General features: G+C 38.9%; 3 long non-coding RNA genes across 4 annotated transcripts; 1 reads left to right on the top strand and 2 right to left on the bottom strand.

Moving 5' to 3' along the window:
* Positions 1-457: 457 nt before the first annotated feature.
* On the top strand, positions 458-6198 carry LOC138945709 (uncharacterized). The gene is made up of 6 exons (XR_011449093.1): positions 458-1325; positions 1599-1640; positions 2168-2246; positions 3171-3292; positions 3913-3959; positions 4922-6198. It is a non-coding gene; the product is annotated as an uncharacterized lncRNA (long non-coding RNA).
* Positions 6199-9206: 3008 nt separating this feature from the next.
* Positions 9207-12634, bottom strand: LOC138945710 (uncharacterized). Of its 2 annotated transcripts, none has more exons than XR_011449095.1 (4): positions 11943-12634; positions 11353-11487; positions 10918-11072; positions 9207-10389 (listed from the first exon to the last, which is right to left on the bottom strand). It is a non-coding gene; the product is annotated as an uncharacterized lncRNA (long non-coding RNA). The 2 variants fall into 2 exon arrangements; XR_011449096.1 differs by having other exon boundaries at positions 10918-11002.
* Positions 12635-18041: 5407 nt separating this feature from the next.
* Positions 18042-21409, bottom strand: LOC138945708 (uncharacterized). Its single transcript, XR_011449092.1, has 2 exons — positions 21224-21409; positions 18042-18357 (listed from the first exon to the last, which is right to left on the bottom strand). It is a non-coding gene; the product is annotated as an uncharacterized lncRNA (long non-coding RNA).
* Between the last annotated feature and the right edge of the window lie 199 nt (positions 21410-21608).

Below are 21608 nucleotides of genomic sequence, written 5' to 3'. Positions count from 1 at the left end.
CCACGCGAATTCCCAACAGAAGTCAGACTTTCGAACATACAATCTACGTAGGCAAGCATGATACGTCATGACGTCATATGATTCCTAACATATTGACGTAATGCTAAGCATCCGGTTATCTCGAGTTTTCTCCGTAATACATGTCCGTGGGTTTTTCAATGTTCGGTTATTTCCGTGGCTTCATGCGGAAAGGGAACCGTCGTCTGCAATCAACGACATGGACCATTCTGGTACTTGTCGCTGACAAAAACATGATTCTAACACAGAATTTAATGTCAGAATAGCTATATAAACGCTATTGTGTTTTCAGCGTAGCAATAGGGTCCGATATTTAGACTCGAACAAGTATAATGCGACTCGTCTTCGACTCGTCGGCATTATACTTGTCTCGTCTAAATATCGGGCCCTATTCACGACTTTTTTCCGTGACCTTTCGTATTTCATGGGGGCTGCCATTTTGGTTTTGATGCGCTTCCTTTTCCGGTTTACGTATTTTCCGGTTTAACATAGCATTTGCGTTTTTTTGTCAGAAGAGTGATATTTGGTTATGAAGGAAGTCAAGTCCGCCATTACCTGCAACCTCAGTTGAGTGTTTACTTTGAACTTAAACTTGAACCGTAACAGTGTGTAGCCAGTTCGCAAGACCTGTTCATCTTCCTACCAGTTCCAACTGTTGTTATCAATGGGTCGCGCAGCTGGAGGAAGTGTTTATTTTCATTTGGAGCCCAACTTCAGTTCAAAACCAGTCAAGAACTGGCCTTGACATTCGTTTGGAACTTAGTTCAACGAGTATTTTCTCGAACGTAACTTTTGACCCAGCTGGTTGGCATCATGAATTAGACGTACACCGGCAGTTATAAATCATGTTGTGCAAAAGACTGTAAAGAAGTGGAAAATTGTGGAAAATCGGGAATGCTTTCTCAGTTTGTGCACCCTGGCAACATTCATCAGGAAAAAAACTGCATATGCCTTCCTCTGCAAAACAAAAGTCGCGCGAAGAATGCTGAACGGGCAGCGACGACTAGCTGTTCTTCTTCAAAGTAATAAACTACCCCCAAACCCTGCAAGTTTGTGCGATTTACTTTGTGGACATGAAGCCAGCAGAGGGCTCAGGAATGCCCACTTAATTCCTTGATTTTACTTCCGTCACAAGAACTAAAAGAACATTCAATGTTCGTTAAATCTGTGGATCAAGTGACTCTAGAAGCGGAGGAAATGAAAATCACCGGCAGATCTGTACAAGATGTTGAATTCTGCCAGGGAAACGAAGCCGCTGTCACGGCAGAGAAGTCTCCGCCTACGAAAGTCGGTAGATCTAGAGCAAGGTAAACATACGTTTTTCAACGCTTGTTCACAAACACACACACACACGCTCACACCATCACACACACACTTATGAAAGAGATGGAACAGCTGATCGAGTGATGACAATGTTGATTGATAAGTATTTTTTGGTGCGGTGAACTTGAGGCAATATTGTTCTATCAATCCATCAATATATTTTACACTTTCACCCCAGAAATGAAGCACGTGTACACATATTGAACAAAAGAACCATTTTAAGCTTCCATTGGTATTGTTTCCTCTTTTTTTTGCAGACATGTTGGCAGGAAGTGAGTGTTTCACCCCACTCTTGCAAGGTAGGTTGATCACTGATGACAAGTTCTGATTGTTTTTCCTTTTTAAACGGATGACAATCCGTACTCTGCAGATGGATCTAACCGAGATGGATCTAACCGATACACGGAAGCAACATTGGGAACACACTGTTATTCAGTCTGTGAATAGTTCATGTGTGAGGGGTATTACTGCAAGTACGTTCACTAATGTAGAGAAATAATTTTGGACTCAAACTTCAAGTTAAATTGTTTCTGCTGTCAGAGCCATCTTTCTGAAGGAACAATATTTTACATGCCACTGGATTGTTGTTTATTCCTTATTTTGCAATGACAGGCTCAGCTTTCATTTGATTGTAATGTGTTTCTTATTTGAAGCTTTGTAGTTTGTATCATAAAAGCTCTGTAGAAGTGTTGCACTTGTTTTGCAGACTGCATTAGGCGTGGTAGCTATTGCACCTCCCCCCCCCCCCCCCACCTATTTATCTAACACACCCACCCACACACATACACAGGGTGCTGACAAAGGATCTTTTTCTATTCTCCTTCAGGCCATCGCTTAATTTCTTGCAGACTGAGGAGCAGAGGACGTTTGAGCCGCTCCTAAACCTGAGGCACACAAGCCACAAGGTAAATATTAAGGTATCAGTATAAAAACAAATGTTTTCACTTTGATTTTTATCGCATCATTTTTTTTTAATTAAACTCTGTAAATTGTGGCAATTACACATTATGCTAATAACATTATTATGAAGAATGAAGATTTTCAACTTATCATTGAAGAAATGAAATCAAGCATTTTTGTTCATTCTGTATTTGATTATTATTTTCCAGTCTTTGGGTTGGCATAGTGGGTGAAATAAGGGTGAGGAGTGTCGGTTGGTGTTATTTTTTCGGTCTTGGTGATGTAATATTTTTCCCACGGTATTCATGGTTATGTTTGACTTTAGTGCAGATTCCAGAACAGCCTCTTAAACTGAAAAGCTACAAGGTCAACAATATAAACAGGTTACTGGTGTCTCAGGCATTGATGTTTTTAAAAAGATTTGCACAGCAATTTATGTGTTTGTAAACAGATAATGAAAATAAAGCATAACAACTTTTATATTTTGTAAGTGGAATTAAATGTTTTCATTTTTTATTTTGAAGTGTTTTTGTATTCAGGTTTTATTGGATGGGTGGGAGGGGGGGGGGGGTGGTTTTGGTGGTTCTGACTTTTTATGATGTAAGGATTTTTTTCCTTAATTAGTTATTTAATTAGTTTATGTAGGGGGGGGGGGGGGGGGGGGCGTGGGATTTAAAGTGTATTTCTGGCTTTCGGAGAGGTGCTAAATCTGTTAAAATGGAAATGAAATAAAACAATTGGTGGTGAGGGTTATTACAAAAAAAGTAAGGATTATTTCTCATACCTTTTTATTTTTTACCCAAAAATTATGTTACTGAAATTATTCATTAATTTTTTAAAGAGGCAGACTGTGAGACAGGTGATGTAATTGAAGTTAGAATATCATGAGATGTTACTTACTTTCTTTACAATATCATCTAATTTGACAGTCCGACACTGAAGACTGCAGACTTCATGGCAGCCACTGACCTGACGATATGACAGCCATGAATTGAATATCAAACGCAGAAGAAGAAAAAGAAGAAGACAGTCTAACAGGAAAATAATTCTGGTATGCTCATAATTTCTATGCCAGTTTGAAAAAAGTCATGAATTGAAGTTTACCCAGGTTAGACATTAGCATGTCGTAATTGTGACAATGAATGTATCCGTAAACGCACCAATAGACTTACTTTGAAAAATTGAAGTCATGCATCGTCAATATGACTACAATCACAAACTGAATAAGGGGAAATCATGTCAATTTGGTGGTCTGGATCATCAGCTGTTGCTCATTCGCTATAATGGTCTACTTGACAAAGCCCGTCTTCATGTGCTTCTTTGTTTCTTTATACCTAGTGTAGACAACATGTAGGCGTTTGCAGACTGTTTATTGTATTGCTGTTGTTTGTTTGTGAGTAAAACTATGGTGTGACCTCAATTGTTTGAAATTTGTTGTGTATGTTCTACTTTGTGTAAGGTGTTTCTCCATGCCCCCAGAAGAACCGACATTATATTAAAACGTTCATACCCTGAAAATACTTGCATACTAGATGTTGTTTCTTATTGTAATGATTGGGGACAGGCAAGCTCTTAAATTGTGCAAGCCATCAGAAAACTGTCAAGTCTGATTTGCTAGAACAAGCGATATTAACACGTTATTAAGATGAATATTTGATTAAATATGTGCAGGAACTACTTCAGCAGATTCATATGGCCAGTCTCACAATGCAAGGAAGGTGAGTAAATTGAATTATGTCTCTCCCACCTGTTCTGTGTTTAGTGTCAGCCGTGATTGCCTGATGAGAATTTGAAAACATGTTGCTAACTAACATGAACCCAACCATGAAACGTGATGTAGGTGAGTAGCCCATCTAGAAAAACGAACCTGTTCTAATTCCGAATTAGAACAGGTTCTTTTTTCTAGATGGGCTACTCACCTACATCACGTTTTATGGTTGGGTTCATGTTATTTAGCAACATGTTTTCACATACAAAATGGTGGGCACCTGAACAAATATCTGCACATTACAATGAAGTCTTACTTTTTAATCTGATGGTTTAATAACCCCCAAAAACCCAACCAACCAGCACCCCCCCCCCCCCACCCCCACCCCTCCAAGAAGAAGCTCACATAACTACCAACTACACAATTTCATTACAGAATCAAACAATGGGAAGAATCAGGATTCAGCAGTGCTAGGTCGTTGGGGGGGATAGCTATCACTAGGCACTCAGCAATGAATAGTTGAGGTTTTCACGGACATTAACAAAATCCGGTAACCTACGGACAGTAAATTTCACAGGGAAGGGAACAAGAACGTCAAAAATGGAAAAGTATGTTTTTTCTTTCAAACCATTGATAGAGCTCTGAAGCTTCACACAAGTTTTGCAGAGAGAGCACTCGGCCTCTTCATTTTTGGCACTAAAACATGCGCACACACAAAAAGAAAGTTTTTAAAAAGTGGCACCGATGTATTCTCACACTCACAGCCTTAGAATATTGCAGTTTGTATGTTACCAAATTGAGGCATGATTTTACTCCATACCTGACCAAATCTGCGACAGTCGGGCAAACTTCTTACAAGTCGGATTGGGCCTTCAATCAAATACTCAGAAACCAGCAGCTACTTTAAGTAATACTAGTTTTGTTGTTATTTTTTACAGCTTGTACTGAATGTGTTTTCTTTTATCTCCTCAGAATCGAGTCAGCCAGAGAAAGACCATTGAGAGGGAGAGCGCACAGTAAAGCATATATGGCATGCACTTCGGTGGACCAGTGCCATCATCTTCATAACAAGAGATGCAGATCATATTTTCTTATGTTTAAGTATAGCTGTTAGCAAAAGTATTTGACGATTCTTGGGTACGACTTTCGTGTTTAATCCTATTAGCTTGTGTACAGCCCCAAAATCTGTTTTATTTTGATTTATCATTTATAGTTTGAATTTTTTTTTAATGGAATTAGTCCAAATGTAAATACATCTAAGGTTGCAATATTGTTTTTTTGTATATATACCTTTAAAACTACCTCTTCGTGTAAACAAAATTTAATTGTAAAAAGAAGTGTTTCTTCAAGGGAGATAATTTGAAGCGAATTTTTTTTTAAATCAGTAAAACTGCGTAGTGACATCCTCAATTAAATAAAAAGAATAAGGAATAAAGGTATACACACAGGTTGTACCCATTTTCTTGATTGCACTGCTTTTAAGTAGAAAGCTTTTTTTTCTCAGAATTATTTTACAAATAAAATTCAAGGGAGGCAATTGATATGATAAAAAGGAAGACTTTTTTTTCTTAGAATACTGTACACATTTAGTAAAGTATAATTTACAAGACAAAACACAGGTTTTTTTGGGTTTTTTTCTGTGCCTACTACTTGACAAGAGAACCACGAGATTTTTGTGCAGATTATTTAAAATTTTCTGTACAGTATATTTTACAAAGACAGATCCATACAATATACATAATTTTGTAATAGATGTTTTCAATTTGTAGGTATGTTTTTTTTTTAAATCAACAGTTCGGATAGCCACAACAAGTGTGTATGTCTTGTGATTTGAGAGCTTTAGCACTGGATGCTTAGAATCCTCTTGATCATTTACTTCAGTAGGTAAAGCCACCTTCTCCAAAATCTTCTCTCCTATTCTGTGCTTACTACAGTGGGTTTGACAAGAGAACCACGAGATTTGTTTTTGTACATATGTTGCTTTTATTCTGTACACTTTAATGATTTAATCCTATGTGCACATTTTTTTTAACTGTGTTTTTGTTTTTGTTTTCCTGTATTCAAAGTGTGTATGGAAACCACAACCTGTCACAGCAGTATTATTAATCTGGATCTCCCTGCTAAGAATGTAATTAACAGAACGTGTGCATGTAGCTAAAGAACTTAAAAAGAATTTCTGCTACTTCACTCAAAATACGTCCATCCTCACACTCATATTTTCTTAAAATAATATTTGTTCATACAAACATGTTTGTGAATTATTCAATTTTGCGTAAAATATTCAATTACGATTTCTTTGTGTGTTGCAAAATTATGTAATAAAATTATGCAAGATCAAATTCAAAACAGCAATAAAGCTGCTGACGGCAGAATACCTCTGTTGACTTCTCTATCTGTTGGGTCAAACTATGCCACAGACATGTTTCTTCTAGAAGCTCAATATTACGTGGTACAGTCTCAAAGACAGAACAACGCAATAACCTTTTTTTGTGTAGATTCGATTGACTTTTTCCTGAAATAAAATATTCATGAAGCGGGTTCTGACTGAGTTAATATATTTCTGGAAAGCTGAACAACGCAATGCGTCTGTGACTGGTGAAGAAGCAGAGCTGGAGCTTTTTGTATTGTTTGTCGTTGGTTTTATTACACACGCACTCACATACGGTCAACAAAATGTTGCATGTTCCTGCTTGACAAACAAATGCCTGCATACATGCGTGCACGTACGAACGTACGAACATTCATACGTGTGCAAACAATCTGCCACTTCAAGTTCAACACCCAAACCCCACACATTCCTCCAAAAGGAGTCTGAAGTATAATACTGGCATTTGTGGTATTGAACGAGGACCTCAACTTCCATTGTCTAGTGCATGTGGGTCTCATGTTGTACGTGTGAAACCACTTACTTAAAAAAGAAAAAATCTTGTAAGCTTTTCAACAAAAAACGAACAATTATATTCTTAAACAAACTGGTTAGAATAACAGATTTAGGAGAATGCAATGCAAGGAACATCATTATCTAATTCGGTCGATGCTTAGATCTAGAAAAGCACCCACTTATTCCAGTATAATAGAGAAAAAATCCAATTGAAAAAGTTCCAGATCTAGACAAGGCAAGCACTAGCAGCAATTTTAGCTAGCAAACTCGAACTTGCCCTGCATTCATGCAAGGTCGAACCACTTTCCCTGCCTAGTGGGGGTTTGGCGGGTAGAGGGCCGGTGCTGGCACACTCGGAGTGAAACGACATGTCACCTACTTCGATAGCTTCTCCGGATTTACGTGTACAAACAGCGTCCGGGTTTACCGCTTCGATTCTAAACCCTATAGTTTCTCATGTTGGTAACAAACTGGCTATTTGTTTATCAGATGTGTCGTTGTTCCACATTAAATGATGCTAGAATGCAAGATCGCAATCATTTGGTTATCAAACCAGGTTGTGTTCTTTTTTTTCATCACCTTTTTCCGCGCAAACAGTTTTGCGCCATTTCTTTTGCGCAGACTGGGCGGGACAGGAAGCGGAAGCGCATCCCTATTTCTGATTGGACAATGATGCCGACGCCCACTTGACCCCCACTACAATGTCAAGGTCGGAAAGTCGTGAATTGCTACGCTGAAAACACAATAGCTGTTAATATTTCCAAAACCTGAGCACGGTTGGGCATTCAAAGAAAAAATGCTCCAATACATCAAGTTCATCCTCACAATATGTACAGTTTTTATCAGCCTTCACTTTCATTTTACACAATAGAATATAAGTTGGATAAATGTTTTGCAATATTTTCCAATGCAGTACACGTAATCGAACTTCACTAGTGACAGTGGCTGCTAAGTTCCAACCCAGATAGCATGCTAACGTTAAATTAACGTTCGCGGTAAACGTTAAATTAACGTAAAAAGTTAACGTTACATTAACGTTACTTTGCTCATCTGGTTAACGTTAATGTAACGTTAACTTTTTACGTTAATTTAACGTTAGTTTTACCAAAAACTAACCATAAAATAACGTAAAATTAACGTTAATTTTACGTTAACCTCTAACGTAAAAATAACTAAAAACAAACCAAAACAAAACCATAATATAACCGTTAGCTTAACGTTATTTTTACGTTTTTTTAACGTTTGCATGCGAACATAAAATGATCCAAAACAAAACCATTATGGAACGTATATTTAACGTTTTTTTAATGTTATTTTTACGTTTTTTTAACGTTTGCATGCAAACATAAAATTAACCAAAACAAAACCATATTCAAACGTTCACATGCAAACGTTAAATTAACGTTCTCATGCAAACGTTAAAATAACATTTGCAAATACAAATTCAATGCATAGAAAATTCAAGATCACATCTTTTTTTTTTATATCTAAAGATTTGAGGTTATTAACAATTTAATACTAATTATATAACAGTAACAATTTAAAAATTATGAACAATGCATACAGTATTAATTTGATTTATGAGAATGAATAACAAAAAATCTTTTAGGCTCAGTTACTGAGTTAGCACAGCAGAGTATAATCAATAGTCAATAACGCAGAAATGATTATGTGTAGGCTAAATTTAAGTCAAGCAATGCTATATTTAATTATATTCGTCGAAACTGGAACAATTGATTAGAAGGCAATAAAAAGAGCAGCAATTAGGAGAATAAATTAAATTACTACATAGTGGTATGGGTGCATGAAGATAAATACCATAGAACTTTGCAAAATCAGTCTTGACAGAGATCAATAACTGTTTATATGCCAAATGACATATGAAAATTATGCAAAGTATTTGCACAATCAGTATCAATCAATTGATTATGTGTAGGACAAAATTAGCAATAATAACAATAACAAATAATGTACTGCCGAGACATCAGGGTATACAGACTACTGAACATACCTCAGTTTTTTTAAAATCATTTCTTTTAAAAAAAATCAGCAAAAATCACCCTGAAATAATTAATTCAGTATCGATACACACAGCAATTTGTCAATGTTATAAACACAACTATCAACTTTTTTTCAAAGAATTAACCTTATGTTTTATGCAAATTCAATGAAAAATTACTTGAGAGACCAAACAAAGTTTAGCAATGTATACATGACAAGTTTCATTACAAATGTTAGCACCTGCATATATACTAAATTCCTTCAATTGCTAAAACATAAAAATGTGAACTAAAAAAATATTACAACACATTTTTCAGTCTCAGTAAAATACCACAGCATAGTATCAAGGGCGGATCTGGGGGGGGGGTTACACGGGTTACGTAACCCCCCCCACCCCCCACAAAAAGAGGTAATTTATTGGCTCAGGATGCACCAGATAGCTCTATTTTGCTTCTTTGGATAAAAAAAATTTCCGGGGGGGGCATGCCCCCGGACCCCCCTAGAGGCTTAGGCGCCTTCGGCGCCGTCAACTTGTACCTTCGCAGTCATTTTGTAACCCCCCCCCTCCAAAGTGAATTGATCCGCCCTTGTAGTATTATCAATCGGGCAGACAAAAATTATGTGTGGACTTAATCTCATTGAAGCAATACTACATTGACTAATAATAGTCTGAACTTGATAAAAAAAATCATCAGAAGGCGATAACAGGATCAGCAATTAAGAATTTCAATCACAATGCGTTGGTATGGGTTCATCAAGGTAAATACCATAGGGCTGTGCAAACTCATTATTGACAGCGATCACTGTTAATGACAAAATTAGAGATGAAAACAATACAAAGTATTTGCACAATCAGTAATACAAGCAAGTCAGTAGCACAAAATATGAGAAACAAAGGGATGTAAGCGCTATTAATGCATACACGTGCGACAAGCATGTAAAGTCTCTTGTTCATTCCAAAGCGTGTTATTCTCACAGGTGCCAAGAAAATTGCTTCCATCTTGTTGCACATGTCATATATCAGAGCAATTACGTCCCTTTGTTTCTCAGATCTTAAAATAGCGCTCTGCTTCATTTCATTAAGATTCTTGCTATCACAAAAGATATTAACATATTTTGTGGAGTAGCTAGATGAAAAACAATCATCGATGAATAAAAATGAACAAGCAGCAAGACTGCAAGTTTTCTGCTCCACTTTGCCAAACATGTGTGTGCACAGTGAATATTTGTTTATGAACTGTTGGTGTTAGTCCTGAATGATGGCACCCATGTAAATGAGGCTTGATGCCGGGCTGCTTTGCAAACACAGCATTCTGAAGCTGTGGGTCAGCAAAGGTGTTGAATCTTGTAAGTGAGATGGCGCGCAATGATGTCCTGTAGCACTAGCAGCTGCCTGCACTCGCTCTTTGACGCTGGTCAAACTTCTGGTCGTAGGTGAAGTCCACCTCACAGAATATGATGATGGTAATGGTGAGGGAGTTCAACTTCTGCTTGAACTATGTGGCCAGGCCCAGCTCCCTGACTTTGAAGTGGTCATAATCTTATGCAGGATACCAACCTGGGATAGAGAAGGAAAAATGGTTCTTAATCTTAGTCAATGGCTGGGATTACAAACTAAATCACACACAGTCCTTAGTCAATGGCTGGGATTACAAACTAAATCACACACACACACACAAACACACACACACACACACTAAAACTAACACACACTAACAGACACATACACTAACACAAATATACACTTACAAACACACATACACACACATTAGCAGTAACAAACACATACAATACATGTACTAAGAAACACACCAATGTATACACACACACACACACACACAGGCACACACACACAGACACACACGCACACACACACACACACATACACACACAGGCGCAAGTCCACATATCCAAAATCAAAAGTCTCAGCCCAATTTGTAACAACAGAGAAAGAAACAGAGAGAAAGAGAGAGAGAGAGAGAGTGTGTGTCACTGTGTGTGTGTGTGTTGCAAGCATTACACAACTGATATTGAAATTAAGCACCACAGAAAAAAAAGACGACACTGATTTAAACAATTCACTTACTGGTCAACAGAAGAACTTTCAGCACAGACAATGGAAAGTTCGATGTTTTTTCCCTCTTCCGATTGAATAACTTTGGTACAATCATCTGTCATCAATGAAATCATTCTTCCCACCAGTCCAGACACCTCCCCACCAATTGCAGATTTGTTTGTTATCTGAGCGAATAAAAATCAATATAAATACATGTGCACAGGAATGAGAACAAGGATTCTCAGTTATCACAAAAACAAAAACAAACAAGCACAGAATGACAACATGTTTTCCTAAATGTTATTGAAAACAGAAAAGTTCATCATACCAGTCCATCACTGAAACAGAAACGGTTGATATTGAATTTATGAGTGTGTGTGTGTGTGTGTGTGTGTGTGTGTGGGGTCTGTTGCAAGCAATAAACAACTGACAACAATAATTATACATGTACCAAATTGTACTCACTGTTTTCAAAGCTGATAATTGTAAACCTTGATGGGTTGTCCCCTTCCAACTGCATGCTTTGGTACAGCCATCCTTCAGACTGTGGCCCCCTCCCATTGCCACCCCCATCTCCGATTGTAGACAGGATTTTTTCATCTGAAAGAAATAATGTCCAATTAATACGAATTTGCACAAAGGACTGGAAACAGAATTGTAAGTAATTCTGATTTAACCAACAAATTTACAAAAGCACGATGATAGATTATTTTCCCTAATATGTTCCAACTGACAGTTGAGTAATTACAGGTCACCAGAAAGGTCCACCACTGAAACAGGAACAGTTCAAATTGGAGTTTGTGTGTGTGTGTGTGTGTGTGTGTGTGTGTGTGTGTGTGTGTGTGTGTGTGTGTGTATATATGTGGAAAGGGGTGGGGTGGGGGATGCGTGTGTACATGTGTGTGTGTGTGTATATATGTGGGGTGGGGTGGGGTGGGGGATGCGTGTGTACATGTGTGTGTGTGTTTTGCAAGCATTACACAACTGATTATAATAATTATACAACAAATTGTTCTGTCAGTTACATTGAAAACTCATTTAAAAAACCCACTTACTGTTTTCCAATGCAAACCTTCAGCTTGTTGAAGAATGGAAACTGGTTTTGCTTTTTACCATCCAAATGCGATGAACGGCCATGCCATCAATCGGCTCACTTTTCTTTTGACCAGTTAAGGCAGGTCAAATGGAGACAGGGACATTACTCTTCATACACAAAGGGAAGCCACTGAGTTGTGTCGCCATTTTTTCCTGGCAGGCTGGGAATTCGAACACATCGAACAGGGAACGCAGAAGAAAAAGAACACGTCGAACATTCGAATGACGTAAATAGAACAAACGTCACATTTTTCAGGCAGCGTAAGTGAATGACGTCAGAAAATGACGACACCGCCAGAAATAAAAACAATGCGACACGCCCCCCAACCACGAGGTCAAAAACACGTGGGCATCTAATGAAATCGGTACAAAGCCGTTCTCTTTGCCAGTGACATCGTAATAATCACCAAAGCTAACATTGAAGCTCCGGTAGCAGGTAAGAGAGTGTCTCCCAACCCGTGATGCTCACAGCGTGATTGCATCAGAATACCACATGTTAAAACCGGTGTTTGAACTAGAATAACAGCCAGTAGTATTAAGAACAAGTGTCTTGTGTATGCAGCCCTCTTTCTGCTGTTCGCTGGCAGCAGATAATACAATAATTGAAGTCCTTCGAGGCATAAGGGGCCCATAAGGCGAAAAATTGCTTTAATTCCACCCTCAAAAAGTCCCAGCCTTCAAACCGTAACAAATAACAGTACGCACTATTAAGAAAAATTATAAACCAAGCCTTGATTATTAATTTTTATTATTACACTTGTATCAAACAAGTGACCTCCACCTTTTGATTGGCGTTTTTATTACATTTGAATCGGACTTGTGGCCTTTCAAAGTTGCGGTGACCTTTGACTTTCAACAGAGGTCATATGTAACAGTGGTTTTTAAAAACATAATTTAGTTGGCTCATATATCTGAGACAAATGATCGGACAACAGCCCTTTACATTATCGTGACACATATTTTTCTGAGGCACACTGGACAGTAATTAGTGCAAAGGGTCGGGTTAATCAAGGGAGTGAACCCCCCCTAAAAACACCACCAACCTGTCGTTTTTTTGTTTTTTTTTAATGCCGTTTTGATCGCTCTTGCGTTTACAACCCATCTCATCAAATCGTAATTTATTTCCAGGCTACCAGCAATAAAATACCTCAACATGAGGAACAAATTTAAAATAAACTCTGGCAAAAGACGTGACGTCACAAAGTTTGAGTATGCGCAACATTTTCGTTTACCAGTGCACTTCGTTACCTGCCCATTGCTGCTTTGGGTGATATTTTTTAAATGACTATTCCTATGCAGATGTTTGTGTAATTGGCCGTTTTCAAAACATACCCATTTTTCGATTTTTCGGTCCAAAATTCAAAACGGGCACTGTCTTCCGAGACTTATAGCTCCGAAACGAACCCACTACCCTATATTTTTTTTATGCTGAATGCATAGCAGACAGATCGAACTTAAAAAATAACCAACTTTTGGGAAAAACCAATTTATATTTAACGGGTCCAGTGAACTACCTTAAGGCACCTCCCCACCAAATGCAGACAGTTTTTTTTTGGTGGTATAAATCTGAAAGAATAAAAGCTATACATTTATTATGCACAACAGAATCATAAAAGGATTCTTAGTTAAAATCACAATTTCAGGCAACAACAACAATAAAGACAAGAAGGGCAAAGCCCATACGACTCACATGCTTTACACATTTTTCCTACCAAAATACATGTGACCTTGACCCAAGGTCAAGGTCATCCAAGGTCATGCAACACAAAGCTGTTAATTCAAGACATAGGAAGTACAATGGTGCTTATTGGCTCTTTCTACCATGAGGTATGGTCACTTTTAGTGGTTGACTACCTTATTTTGGTCATATTTCATAAGGGTCAAAGTGACCTTGACCTTGATCATATGTGACCAAATGTGTCTCATGATGAAAGCATAACATGTGCCCCACATAATTTTTAAGTTTGAAACAGTTATCTTCCATAGTTCAGGGTCAAGGTCACTTCAAAATATGTATACAATCCAACTTTGAAGAGCTCCTGTGACCTTGACCTTGAAGCAAGGTAAACCAAACTGGTATCAAAAGATGGGGCTTACTTTGCCCTATATATCATATATAGGTGAGGTATTGAATCTCAAAACCTTCAGAGAAAATGGGAAAAATGGGAAAAATAGCTGTTTTTTAGGCAACATTTATGGCCCCTGCGACCTTGACCTTGAAGCAAGGTCAAGATGCTATGTATGTTTTTTGGGGCCTTGTCATCATACACCATCTTGCCAAATTTGGTACTGATAGACTGAATAGTGTCCAAGAAATATCAAACGTTAAAGTTTTCCGGACGTCCGGACGGACGGACGGACGACTCGGGTGAGTACATAGACTCACTTTTGCTTCGCATGTGAGTCAAAAAACAGCAAACACCTAAACACACACACACGGTGACACACACACAGTGACACACACACACACACACACACACACACACACACACACACACACACACACCTAAGAAACAAACACTTTTTAGTCTCATGTAGGCCTATTTTTTTCGTAAAGGGAGTAACTTTTTCGTACGAAATTTTTATTCTGGAGTCAAAATCTCGTGGGAGTAATTTTCTCGTGTTACACCGGCATCTTCAATTTTGCCGCCCCTTTTTGCACGCTGCCAAGCCGGGTGACACTGGAATACGCCGCGTCACCGCATGACGTCAAACGCATCAGCTGTTCGCAGTGAGTATCTCCAGAAAATCGCCTCTAACTTCTTCCAAATAACATATCATAACATTGCTGTTGTCTTCACTTTAGCATAAGGTGTTATAGTATCCTGGAATCGATTCATTTTGTTCCTCGGACGCATGTGTGGACGTAGATAAGATTATTCACAGTTCTCAAGCGTATTCTGTTTAAATCTAGGTTTTCCACGATTCTCATGGAAAATCAAGCTCACGAACTAAGCTGCAGACAATCGGAGAACGTTCGATGGTCATTTATTGATAGTTCAGTCACTTGTTGAGACGTATAGTGCTGTAGTTTGATTACACTGCATGAATTTCTGAAGTCACCCAAGTTTTTGTCGGGTGTGCGCCGGTGTAACACGAAATTTTTACTCCACGAAAAATGTACTCCGGAGTAAATATTTCGTACGAAATTCTTACTCCGAGTACACTTTTCGTACGAGAAAAGAACTCCCCAAGGCACGAAAAAATTACTCCCTCCACGAAATTTTTACTCCACATTTTTTTTACTTCCAGAAAAAATCTCGTACGCAAAAATGGGATGCGGGCGAAGGGATAATGCCAATAAGTGATCTCGCGCACACGAATGTCGCGCTACCCTCCTTCCATCCCTTCCACCACTGACCAAGACTAACAGGGGACAAGGGAGTACAAATTTCGTACACCTGGCATGGGAAGTTAAATTGCTCGTGTTGGGGTGAAGTAATTTATTCGTTATTTATTCGTCAGGGGAGTAACATTTTTGTACGAAATGTTTACTCGGAACTCACCTGTCTTGGGGAGTAATTTTCTCGTGCAATGGGGGAGTGCTTTTTTCGTAAAGGGAGTAACTTTTTCGTACGAAATTTTTACTCCGGAGTAAAAATCTCGTGGGAGTAATTTTCTCGTGTTACACCGGATCCTTTTTATATTTAGTCAAGTTTTGACTAAATATTTTAACATCGAGGGGGAATCGAAACGAGGGTCGTGGTGTATGTGCGTGTGTGTGTGTGTGCGTGTGTGTGTGTGTGCGTGTGTGTGTGTGTGTGTGTGTGTGTGTGTGTGTGTAGAGCGATTCAGACTAAACTACTGGACCGATCTTTATGAAATTTGACATGAGAGTTCCTGGGTATGAAATCCCCATACGTTTTTTTCATTTTTTTGATAAATGTCTTTGATGACGTCATATCCGGCTTTTCGTGAAAGTTGAGGCGGCACTGTCACGCCCTCATTTTTCAACCAAATTGGTTGAAATTTTGGTCAAGTAATCTTCGACGAAGCCCGGACTTCGGTACTGCATTTCAGCTTGGTGGCTTAAAAATTAATTAATGACTTTGGTCATTAAAAATCTGAAAATTGTAAAAAAAAAAAAAAAATTATAAAACGATCCAAATTTACGTTTATCTTATTCTCCATCATTTGCTGATTCCAAAAACATATAAATATGTTATATTCGGATTAAAAACAAGCTCTGAAAATTAAATATATAAAAATTATTATCAAAATTAAATTGTCCAAATCAATTTAAAAACACTTTCATCTTATTCCTTGTCGGTTCCTGATTCCAAAAACATATAGATATGATATGTTTGGATTAAAAACACGCTCAGAAAGTTAAAACAAAGAGAGGTACAGAAAAGCGTGCTATCCTTCTTAGCGCAACTACTACCCCGCTCTTCTTGTCAATTTCACTGCCTTTGCCATGAGTGGTGAAATCTTTCGGTGACCAAATGAATTCACGAACTGTGATCAAAGTATACCAACTTGAATAACAACAAGTCGCGTAAGGCGAAAATACAATATTTAGTCAAGTAGCTGTCGAACTCACAGAATGAAACTGAACGCAATGCCATTTTTCAGCAAGACCGTATATACTCGTAGCATCGTCAGTCCACCGCTCATGGCAAAGGCAGTGAAATTGACAAGAAGAGCGGGGTAGTAGTTGCGCTAAGAAGGATAGCACGCTTTTCTGTACCTCTCTTTGTTTTAACTTTCTGAGCGTGTTTTTAATCCAAACATATCATATCTATATGTTTTTGGAATCAGGAACCGACAAGGAATAAGATGAAAGTGTTTTTAAATTGATTTGGACAATTTAATTTTGATAATAATTTTTATATATTTAATTTTCAGAGCTTGTTTTTAATCCGAATATAACATATTTATATGTTTTTGGAATCAGCAAATGATGGAGAATAAGATAAACGTAAATTTGGATCGTTTTATAAATTTTTATTTTTTTTTACAATTTTCAGATTTTTAATGACCAAAGTCATTAATTAATTTTTAAGCCACCAAGCTGAAATGCAATACCGAAGTCCGGGCTTCGTCGAAGATTACTTGACCAAAATTTCAACCAATTTGGTTGAAAAATGAGGGCGTGACAGTGCCGCCTCAACTTTCACGAAAAGCCGGATATGACGTCATCAAAGACATTTATCAAAAAAATGAAAAAAACGTTCGGGGATTTCATACCCAGGAACTCTCATGTCAAATTTCATAAAGATCGGTCCAGTAGTTTAGTCTGAATCGCTCTACACACACACACACACACAGACACACAGACACACGCACATACACCACGACCCTCGTTTCGATTCCCCCTCGATGTTAAAATATTTAGTCAAAACTTGACTAAATATAAAAAGTGACGTGCGTATCACGAAATGGCCTTTAATTACTCTCCAGGTATCTGCAGCTTTGTCCGTGAGGTTATTTTTCCATACGAACTGAGGAATGCCTAAATTTACACTGAATATGCTTGAAAAGTGTACATAATCTTACTTCGAGGGCCACGCATATGTCGGAGGAACAAAATGAATCGATTCCAGGATACTATAGCACCTTATGCTAAAGTGAAGACAACAGCAATGTTATGATATGTTATTTGGAAGAAGTTAGAGGCGATTTTCTGGAGATACTCACTGCGAACAGCTGATGCATTTGACGTCATGCGGTGACGCGGCGTATTCCAGTGTCACCCGGCTTGGCAGCGTGTTTTGGCACACCTCTTTTTTCAATGACATCCACTTTTTTGACAGTCAAATGGGTGTTTACGTAATCCTTACATTCAGGAGCACGCTGGGTGTCATTATCATCATTGGCATCCACTTTTTCTACAGTTAAATGTGTGCTAACATTGTCCGTAAGTTTAGGAGCACGCTCCCAGCCATTATTGTCATTGGCATCCATTTTTTCTTCAGTTAAATGTGTGCTAAAATTGTCCATAAGTTTAGGAGCACGCTCAGTGTCATCATTATTGCATACATGTACAGAGCGTTTTGGATGGAAGCCTTGTATGTGTGTTCACTCATACGAATATATGCGACACTACACAATCTGTAGGGAGTTCAGCTGTTTATTAGAACACTAAGCAGACATAGATAACATGAGTCTGGCAGTTACCAGATGGCGACCAGTCCCTCATCACGTGACGTTACTTTCGCGCCAACAAGCTGATTGGTAGATATTTTTAGCAGTAAAGAAATGACATCATTTCTAAACAAGCCTGAGTCTAATAGGTCCAGTCCACGAGTCAGAGGTCAAAACACATCCTCGCTGGCAGATCTCCAAACAACCTTCACTTCGGAGTTTCCTGGCAACATCTCGAGTTAGAGGCATAAGGTCACGCCACTTCTTAGGGTCCACTTTCCTGGCTACCTGCAAAGGAGCAAAGCAATTAAAGTTGTTGTGTTTCCCCTGGGAATAAGGTAGGCAAAACAAACAAAAAACCAAATCAAAATCTGAGGGAAGTTAATTGTCAGATTGAATTGAGGTCTAACGAATGACGTATCACAACGTGCGCGGTCGTCCTTGGCGGTCAAGAAAGCCCCAGGCGCCGCCACGATCATTGCGCAGACGACACTTCTAGACCGCCAATATTTTTTGTGCGCATCACGTGCTCCACATAAATCGGCCGGAAACGAAGCAAATTTTTGGGAAACCTGGATAGAGGCAGAAGAAAGAAATGCTGGATCTGAAGCAAATGATTACTGTAACACTTTCAGATACAGAAAATATTCTTTTTAAATTACTTTGACAAAGATGCTCTGTAAGATTTGGCATTACATGTACTATCTACCAGGTATGTTTGCTAGTAAGAACAGAGCCTAGCTGCCAAGAAACATGGACAACAGGTGACTGGCAAATAACCTAGCTTGAGAGAGTTACAGACACAGTTACGCTGATGGGGTCTATGTCGACCAAAAGAGTGGGATTCCCTGTAGGTGGAGTTCCTGTAGGGGGATTCCCTGTATACAGGGAATCCCACCGTAGGGTAGAGTTTTTCAATAACACTTGCAATCCATACTCGAATTTCTAAGAATTATCACTAAAGATCGAAAACCATCAAATTCTACTGATGTCGCTAAGCATCACGTGACTTTCAGCAATATCAGCGAAACACTACTGGAACTAGACCCTGTGGGATTCCCTGTATACAGGAAATCCCTCCACAGGAACTCCACCTACAGGGAATCCCACTCTTTTGGTCGACATAGACCCCGTCAGCGTCAGTTACTGTCACACACACACACATACACGCGCGCGCGCACACACACACACACACACACACACGTACACGTGCATGCACAGTCCAGCAGATATTGCATGTGTTCTGCGCGAACTTAGAATCCGGTTTCATTCTAGAATGGACCGGGTCCAGGTTGGAATTCTAACCCTGCGCAAGTACAGGGGTGCCATTCTAGAATGAAACCCTTGAATAAAGGGGGCCGTAATGTTTGTAGGTAAGACAGAGTTGTCTTCCCTTGAATTATCTCCACCTGCACCTTCCCTTTGATAAAATGGGGCTGATTTGTCTACCCCTGAAAAAAATCCTTTGGTGATCTTGCGATGTCATGTCATGTCAAGAAAGTTGACACTCCTGAGTACGCAATAAACAAAGGCAGACCATAGCAAGGGGGACTACCAGGGCGGTATTGTTTGCAGGGCAGTTGTTTTTGTGATGAGAGCCGGTTGCGGCCGCTTGCAATGTCAGCGCTGTCTCCCTCTCGGAAATGTCCGGTTTTTGACAATTTTTTTGACAGACAGACAGACAGACGGTCAGACCGACTAACCGACAGACAGACAACAGAAGGACAGAGTGAGTTATAGAGCTGTTGTCACAGGTTTAAAAAAAAGTTGACATTATATCTTCACAATTCAGAAGACCAACTTCATGTATATGAATAAGATTAAAAGTTACAAGCGAGATCGGCAAAACACTGTCAGTCCGGAAATTTCCGTTCGTAGCGATCAGTGCTGAGTGTCTCTCAAAATCGTAATCACTTTCAGAACATCACAATCCCAATTCACGATGTCTTTGAGTAAAGGTAGTGTAAAAAACCCGAGAAAAAAAAACCAACCAAACACACAAAAAACAACAAGAAGGGCAAAGCCCATACGACTCACATGCTTGACCTTGACCTTTACATGACCTTGACCTTCAGGGTCAAATAACTAAACCTAGCAATGACATCATACACTAAGAACTGCTTTACACATTTTTCCTACCAAAATACATGTGACCTTGACCCAAGGTCAAGGTCATCCAAGGTCATGCAACACAAAGCTGTTAATTCAAGACATAGGAAGTACAATGGTGCTTATTGGCTCTTTCTACCATGAGATATGGTCACTTTTAGTGGTTCACTACCTTATTTTGGTCACATTTCATAAGGGTCAAAGTGACCTTGACCTTGATCATATGTGACCAAATGTGTCTCATGATGAAAGCATAACATGTGCCCCACATAATTTTTAAGTTTGAAACAGTTATCTTCCATAGTTCAGGGTCAAGGTCACTTCAAAATATGCATACAATCCAACTTTGAAGAGCTCCTGTGACCTTGACCTTGAAGCAAGGTAAACCAAACTGGTATCAAAAGATGGGGCTTACTTTGCCCTATATATCATATATAGGTGAGGTATTGAATCTCAAAAACTTCAGAGAAAATGTGAAAAATGTGAAAAATAGCTGTTTTTTAGGCAACATTTATGGCCCCTGCGACCTTGACCTTGAAGCAAGGTCAAGATGCTATGTATGTTTTTTGGGGCCTTGTCATCATACACCATCTTGCCAAATTTGGTACTGATAGACTGAATAGTGTCCAAGAAATATCCAACGTTAAAGTTTTCCGGACGGACGTCCGGACGGACGTCCGGACGGACGGACGGACGACTCGGGTGAGTACATAGACTCACTTTTGCTTCGCATGTGAGTCAAAAACAAACAGAAAATCCACATTTGTGGCTTTGGCTGTGTGATAGTCTAACTGAAATGACTATTCCAACTTGGACCCAAATTCCAACCTTGTGCACGGCCGATTCTAGAATGGACCAGCAACAAGGGTTTCATTCTAGAATGGCACCCCTGTACTTGCGCAGGGTTAGAATTCTAACCTGGACCCGGTCCATTCTAGAATAAAACCGGATTCTAAGTTCGCGCAGAACACATGCATCCGACTACGATCAGCAGATCCACTGATCTGATGGACCTTTTACACTGGCAATGCAGTCTGGTTCATACCTTGCTGGGGCAACACGTTATCCCTTTCTGTCTCCTCTCCAAAATGTCAAATATTGTCGTCTCAAGTTTTTTGCCTAATGCATTGGCAGTATTGGAACCTCCTTCATATTCCTCTTTCTTTACTTCTGCGGTCATGCTGATCCAACAGTAGCACGTACTCTTCTTTCGGAATCAGGAATGGTGCAAAAAAAGGGTGCACAACGACCTTGACCTGTGAGAAAACTACAGCAGAAATTATGTTTTTATCTTAAAACATTGAAGTAACTCGTTGTCACTACGTAGATAATAAGCAATCGTGTATTTCGTTATTTGTACAAACACGAATTATTTATTTGATTTTCTAGACGAGTCTTGTTCACAAATTGTAAAGGGTGTTTATCCCGTA

This window comes from Littorina saxatilis, linkage group LG13 (genome assembly GCF_037325665.1).
Source record: "Littorina saxatilis isolate snail1 linkage group LG13, US_GU_Lsax_2.0, whole genome shotgun sequence".
Lineage (NCBI taxonomy): Eukaryota > Metazoa > Mollusca > Gastropoda > Littorinimorpha > Littorinidae > Littorina > Littorina saxatilis.
This window is presented reverse-complemented; position numbering and strand designations above follow the sequence as displayed.